Source organism: Micromys minutus (genome assembly GCF_963924665.1).
Source record: "Micromys minutus genome assembly, chromosome: 17".
In the NCBI taxonomy this organism is placed as follows: domain Eukaryota; kingdom Metazoa; phylum Chordata; class Mammalia; order Rodentia; family Muridae; genus Micromys; species Micromys minutus.
This window is the reverse complement of record NC_137952.1, coordinates 49,123,043-49,130,504: the sequence shown is the minus strand read 5'-3', so window position 1 is coordinate 49,130,504 and position 7,462 is coordinate 49,123,043.

The following is a 7,462-nucleotide window of genomic DNA, read 5'->3' as shown; positions in this document are numbered from 1 at the left end:
CTGCTTCACCGGGAAAGGGTGGGCACAGAACGCTCCAGGGAATCGGCCCTGCCCTGGAGGCGGGACCACGCGATGCCCCGCCCACCGCGCGGCCTTTGCCCATACATGGAAGTCGCCACCTGGCCAGGTGTGCGCGCCGCCGGGGCGGGGCCACGGCGCGGGGGAGGCGGGGCGAGCGCCGGTGGGCGGGCGCTCTGCTCGGCGAGGCGAGGGCTGTAGATGGCTCTCCGAGGGACTGCGACCCGCATTTTTTTACCTACTTTGGTGCTGTTCCCACCACCCTGTGCTGATTGGTCAGCGCGGCACTTCGGGCCGTCGCGTGAGAGGGGGAAAAATCTGCACATTTTTCCTCCTTCCTGAAGCGACCGAGGCCGTTCAAAGTGCTGTGTGAGTCAGCGCCCATTCCAGGATTGGAAAACAGGACGGATTTGTTTATCTTCGGAGCGCGCTGGGAGGAGCCCGGGTGGCCCGCGGGGGTGCGTGGGGGACGCCGCGTGGCCCGGGGCTGTGGGCCGGGCCCCTCCGCCGCGCTTGGGGGCTTCTCATTGGGGAACTGTGTTTTCCTAAAGGGCGGTTGCACGAAAATACTGCTTCCGAAGGGCCACCAGCAACCCTGGCGTTGTTTTCTCAGGGTGGTTTTGTGGCGAGTAACAGGAACCCGTAAGACGCGGGATGATCGCCTGACTTTTGAACTGGATGTAGGCAACAGGGACAGCAGGATCTCTACAAAAAGTCTTAAATTTTCTGAGAGGGTTTGGGGCAGCATGATCGTTGTGTTTCTTTGTTTTTCTTTTTTGGGCGAAGCTATATAATCTACCCTAGGTAGCTTTTGTTCTGCCTATGTAACAAAACGCGGTCCCCTTTAGGTTTTTTCCATTTGGTTGATTTGGTTTTTGTTTCTTTCTCTAGATAAAAGTTAAGCCGTGGCAATTCTAATCCCTAACTGCTTTGCCACAGGGTGTTTGGCTTCAGACTCACCTAGAGAGTTTGTGCAGAGATTTCTTACTTCTGGCTCTGTGCATCTGGAATGTAACCTAAGAGTTTACCTTTTAACAAGTCTTTGGTATTAATAATTGGGGGTCACGCCGAAGAGAAAGAGCCTACATCCAGCTGCAGCCCGAACCCTTCTGCTTTATTTATTTTGTTTTGTTTTCTGCTCAGGACTCTGGCCTCACTAAAATGAGACTTCTCTCTAGGGCAGAATTGAAGGTCGCTCATTTAAGGACGCTGTCTGCCAGGTCAGCCTCTCATTGGTGTTTCATTCTCCACAGTTATGACAGAATGTAATCCTGCAGTTTACTGCATAAGGTTTTCTGTCTTCTTCCAGAATTCTAAGCAAGTCACTGGCACCTCGGCCTCGAGCCTCCCTCCCTCTCCTTAAGAATTTGCCCAGTAACTGTTCTTACCACCTGCCAGCCAGGATTTTTTTTTTTTTTTTTTTTTTTTTTTTTTTTGACAGCTTTCCAGGGAATCTGTTTTGTGTCTTTCCGTAACCATTCACTTAATGAAATGCTGGGGGGAGGGGGTATGATTTTTGGCTATGAACTGTTTTTTTATACATTTGCCACTACTCCCAGATCAGACTGGGAGTCCCAGAAAGACAACAGAAATGTAGGGTACGTTCTACATCAAGTGACCCGGCCCATAAACATGCTACATGTTTAATAAACGTTTTCCTAAGTGAGCCAGTATCTGAGGATGGTTTAGGATTTATCAGACTAATGTGTCTGTTCGCTGTATCCTCAGGTGAACTCCCACTGAACTTTTAACCCCACATTTACCCCCAATTACTCTAGCTATGTGTATCTGAGAAGGACCAAGTTTTAATAAAATGTTACATTCACCAAATGTTGACACCTAATTCCCAGCGTGATATATTAATATTTGGAAGTGTGTCTTAAGATAACCAGGATGTGAATCAGGAGATCAGAACTTGCACGGATGGTGATGTATGAGTGAAGAGGTGGCTCTGCTGGGCAGTGTAGTCCGTGCCTTTAATCCCAACAGGTCTCTTGAGTTCTAGGCCAGCCTAGTCTTAGTCTACAGATAGTTCCGGGATAGCCAGGGCTACACACAGAAACCCTGGGAGTGGGCAGGGGATAGTTCCTTACCAGGCTCTGAATCTACTGGTCCCTTGATACTGGACTTCCCAAGCATACAGAATCATGGGAAATTTTGGTTAAACCATCCAGTCTATAGTATGTCAATCTGTCAGAGCAGCTCTGTAAGACATAAGAGCTCAGCAAACAGGAGATGGGTGTGTTCCATTTGTTTCCTTTAGAAAATGTTTTGGGTGCAGAATCTTTTACGCATAGGAGCAATTTCATTTGAATACACTAATATGAGTAACAGAGAAGAAAAGTTGTACACTAACGATGCCTCGAAGAGCTATGGATTAATGTGGAGAAGACCCCTACGCCAGGGGTCATAACCCTATCAGAACCTAAGGGAAAACTATTTGATTTCACTGCTATTTTTTTCACTGTGAATCCATCTTTCCCCTGTTCCCTGCTTATTTATATCTGTAGTCTTTAAAAATAATACTAGTCACATGAGTGAAATGTATGTTCTCCCTAGGGAAGGTTTGACCTGCAGCAAAAGGACCCATGGGCACTTGCTGTCCCTTCTACTCTCAGTGCCCTCAGAGTGACCACTGGTGTGGGTGCAGCTTCTGCCTTTTTTAAGTACACCCTGTGTGTGTTTGATTTGTTTTGGTATTCTGATGACTAGTTTATGCTGGGTGTAAATGCTCTATAGCTTGCTTTATGCAACTAATGATTGCCCTGCTGACCTTTCCTTATCATCACTTGCAACTACTGTAAGCATGACTGTCCATTTATTGAATCTCTCCTTGCTGATAGCCTTCCAGCTGATTGTCAGTGTACAGTCATCACCAACTGGGTTCAGTGACCAGCCTATTACTGTTCCTTGTATAGATATAAGCTACTGCACATCTAGAAAGGACCAAATAAGGGAATCTTGTGTTTGTGGCTAGTCTAAGTCCAAACTCCAAAGAGTGTATGTGGAAACAGTTGTACTACTAGTGGTTTTCTTTTGCAATATACGATAACAACTTGGATAGACCTTCGATTTATAGTATTTAATGAATGAAAATGTAGATTGCCTATATTTTTAAGTTCTATATTGAAAAGACTTCAAAAGTTAATGATGTGGCTTAGTGGTAAGGCAGTTCACATTCATGAGACCCTGGGTTTGGCTTCTAGCATGTGAAAAAAAAAAATAGTGGTGTAAGCCATTATTGAATTTTGATGTGTGAAACATACTTTGTATATCAAAGTTCAGAGATAGTTCCAAGTTGGTGTTTTGATTTGTTTTTCTGAGAATATAGGTCCCTTTCCCAGAGTCACCTAATAATCTAGAAGTGGCTAGAGCACCTGCTATCACTTCCATTTTCTTGATGGAAAAGAGAAAGAAGGATGAAAGAATGTGAAAAGCTCACTTCTTTCATTTTTAAAAAAACTAACCAGAATTTCTGCTTTCGCTTTCACCAGAATCTCATCAATGAGATGTTCCCTGGGCCCTGGCCAGCAGTGTGCTCAGCGTAGAAACAGGCACAAAGGAGAAATGGGTGCTGGGAGATGAGTAGAAGCAGCTGCCACAGATGGATACTGTTTGGGTCGACAGCAAAGGCAAGCTGAAGAGGAAGTCCTTAAAGCCCAAGACCTCAGCCATCAGGGGGCATAAGCGACCAGAACCACACTAATCTGGTTTTCATTTTTAACATGGTGAAGTATTTGCTGGCAAAAAGATTGGAGGAAGTTGTAGAAAATATGTTGTGAATGTAATTTACTGAGGATGACATGTAGGTAGGAACATAGATAGGTAGGCAGACAGACAGAATGAATGCTGTCTTGAAGACTGGCAGTCCTAAGGCTTTGGCTCTTGGTCTTAGAGGACAGTAAAAGTCACTCTTCAGGGGTTAAGCATTCAACAGAACTGTGTGTTTTTATACAACAGTGTGCTACTTCCAGGGGACAATGGAGTAGAATGTATCACAACAGATGTGACCACTGGCTCTTAGTCCCTCAATGGCCAGGCATCCCTCTGTGGCTTTGTTTTGTTTTGGGTTCTTATTGCTGTTGTTTTTGTTTGCAGTTTTCTGAGTTTATTTGATCACCCAGCTATTAGTTTTCTTCCTGTAAATTCTGAATGTGAAAGCAGGGACAAGCATTACCAGAGTAGTCAATTTATGATCTCTCATGTCCCCAGTGGTTGAGGTCTTGGGTTTTAAGGACCTCCCCTTGACCTTGCCTTCCCTGTAGACCTAAATAGTATTTATCTGTGGCAGTGTGTGGCCTGTTTGGTGATTCCTCAGCTTCATCCCATTTTCTGGACAGACATACATTGATATGGGCCATACTTATTTCCTTGGCCTGGACTTGTCATGCTTGCCATCGTGTTAAGAGGTGCATACTTCCTGAAGCCTGCTCTGGTGGGTGTGCCCGTGGACACGGATGCTGTCTGTATTCTCAAGTCTCCACCTCCTTGTTAATTTAAAACTATTCCTTAGATAAAGAAATAGAAGCCCGATTGAGATTAAATGCATTGTACAACACTGGCCAAAGTTGGAAAGGAAAGAAGGGATTGGAAGTACTATGATTTTTATAAAAAACCCCTCTACTCTAGAAAGATTAATTTTTTTTTTGTGCCAACTCTCAAAGCTTGTTTATAATCCCTAGATCATCAGTTCCCAACCTGTAGGTGGGGATCCTTTGGAGGTCAAATGACCCTTTCACAGGGGTTGCATAAGACCTTCAGAAAACACAGATATTTACATTATGATTCGTAAACAGTAGTGTAATTATAGTTATGAAGTAGCATCAAAAGTAACTTTACTGTTGGGGTCATCACAACTTGAGGGACTGTATTTAAAGGAAGGTTGAGAACCACTGCTCTAGACCCCGTGTGCTCACTGCCCTGAAGAGCAATTCGTAAGCTAGGGTACCAGGAAAACTATGGGAGGTGTTCTGAAAAGGAAGCCCTGTGTAGGCATATGAACAATCCCACAATCCCTAGACCAACATTAGTGTCATGTTGCCCTGCTTATAAGTTTAAGCCAGGATGTAGCTCTGTTGATAGAATGCTTACCTAGAATACAGTAAGAAGGCTAGAATAACTCCATGACAGGCTTCAAATTGCCAGTTCAGGAGACTAGGCCTAAGAACTGGACAAGTCCAGGCAAGTCAATTACTAAGAAAAAAATAAACAGGCTTCAGGCGCCTAGTCAGAAATTGTCCCACCACCTGGCCTGAAGCAAGGGTAATGGGTAAGCAACAGTTTCTAGCCCCTGTTCCCCATAATGGTTCTGGAATGTCCCTAGAGATGGAGCAAGATAAATGACACCTACCCTGGAATTTCCCGAATGCTTTAAATTGGGCCTGTGAGCTCATTTGCCTGTTTCCATCTTGGAATGGGAGACCCCAGCATACTGGTCTTCTGCAGAATAAAACAATCTTTGCTTTTACATACTATTTGAGTTCCGGATATCATTCTTCAGGGAGTCATGGACTCTTACAACAGGAAGTGCTGGGTTTGACCCCCAGCAGTGTTGGGGGTTAGCCTTGTGCACTGTATATTCAGCTGCTGATTTCTGTGCCCAGAGATCTGGTTACAGTCAGAACCCTAGCATTGTCATAATTATTAAACCATGTCCTGGTATCTGTTGTGTAAGGAATGTTCCCCAACTATAGTTGACTGGTTAATAAAGAACTGATCAGCCTATGGCTGGGCAGAGGAGATAGGAAGGGTGGACTTCCATTCCTAGCCAGGGGTCCCGGAGGGAGAAAGAAGGGGTGAGCCAGTAGGAAGAGAAGAGAAGGCCATGAGGCAGCTGGTCCAGGAGTCGTCCTAAGGAAATTGCCAAGAGATTAACCAACAAGTCAGGGAGAAGCTCGGACTGAAGGCAAAGGATCATGTGGCTGCAAAATAAATGCATAGAGGATTAGAAAAGATAAATATATGCCCAGTCATAATGCTTAAAGCTTGCTAATAAACTTAATGGGTCTTTGTGTCAGTTGTTTGGGAACTAGAGCCAGAACAGGTGAGGTTTCCATCCTCACTGCTCCACAGCAGCACATAAACAGGACACGGTAGAGCATGCCTGCAGTTCTGGGGAGGTAGAGGCAGAGTATCAGGAGTTCAAGGCCGTTTTTAGAAACATAGTAAGTCTGAGGTTAACCTGGGCCTCATGAGGAAAAATTAAAAAAAAAAGACAAACCACCAGAAAACAAAACTTTATGGAATATTTAAAAGTTACAGTTGGTCTCAACAATTCACACAGGACTGTAGTTTGTATTCATGCAGCAGTATATCTTGGGTTGTGGTGAAGCATTCCTCTTTGTTATCTTCCCGTTTTTCCGTAAGCATGCCATGTTCATTCTATAGCCTTGACATTCTATAGTTTTGATTCAGTAGTTGCCTTTCTGAAGAAAGATAAGCCAGGACAGGTTCATAAAGGGACAAATAAAGAAACTGAATATTTGGGTTCAGGACAAGCTCTCCAAGATGCAGAAGAACTCAAGGATCCGATACAGTCACAAATTATAAAGTCAAGGATTGGAATGAAGGGAATAAAGAGTCTGTGGGAAAATTTAACACATAAAAGTGTAAACGTGCTCCTGAAAGCTCAGAGGTAATCTTAGGGGAAGCAGAACTATTTGATATGCCTGATAAGAGATGCAAGAGATGGAGGAAAAGAAAATGACTGGTGGAGAGAAGAAAGGATTGTCATAGCAACCGCCCAGACATGCAGAACTCTCTGTGGAGAGCCCATTTTCCCTGTCCCACTGTCCTTTGTTGGTGTAGCTTCCCTGCCATTTATGCAGGGCAGGAATCCCTCAGAACCTGCAAAACATCCATCTTCCTCAGAACCTGCAAAACGTCCATCTTCCTGGCTGTCACACTGAATCATTGCTGGGCTGTGGGGAATTGATGTCAACACCTGCAGGTGTGCTGCATTGACCCAGGGCTTTCCCTCTACCTCTCTGAAGACTCAGAGGTTAGGTCCTGAGGTAGTGGGAGAACTGGAAGTCATCTGGCAAGGACAGGGCCTCCTTGTTGAAATGAGTGGTTGAAGCTCTAGACTCACCAGTGCTTTCCCAGCCTAGAACATCCATCCCCACCTGCCCCAAGGAGTAGCCCCATTTCTCATAAGTGTGGGTAGTGAAGATCCTGAGACACTTGTGACTAGTCAGGAAAAAGATGGGAAAGAAGTTCAGGCACAGCGATGGACAGCAAGCTAAGTAACCTCAAGCAGGAGCAAGATGTGAGCGTAGCAAACATGCTCAGAGAGGCTGAGAGAGCTGGGAGAGGTTGACAGAAACACCTTTAGACCAGCTGGGCCAGCCAGCAGACGGGCTGACTTAGCCATCGGCCCAAAGGGGCGGTGAAAGGTGAAGTCAAGGAGTTAACTGGGAAGGCAGCAAGAAGATGAAGACACGAA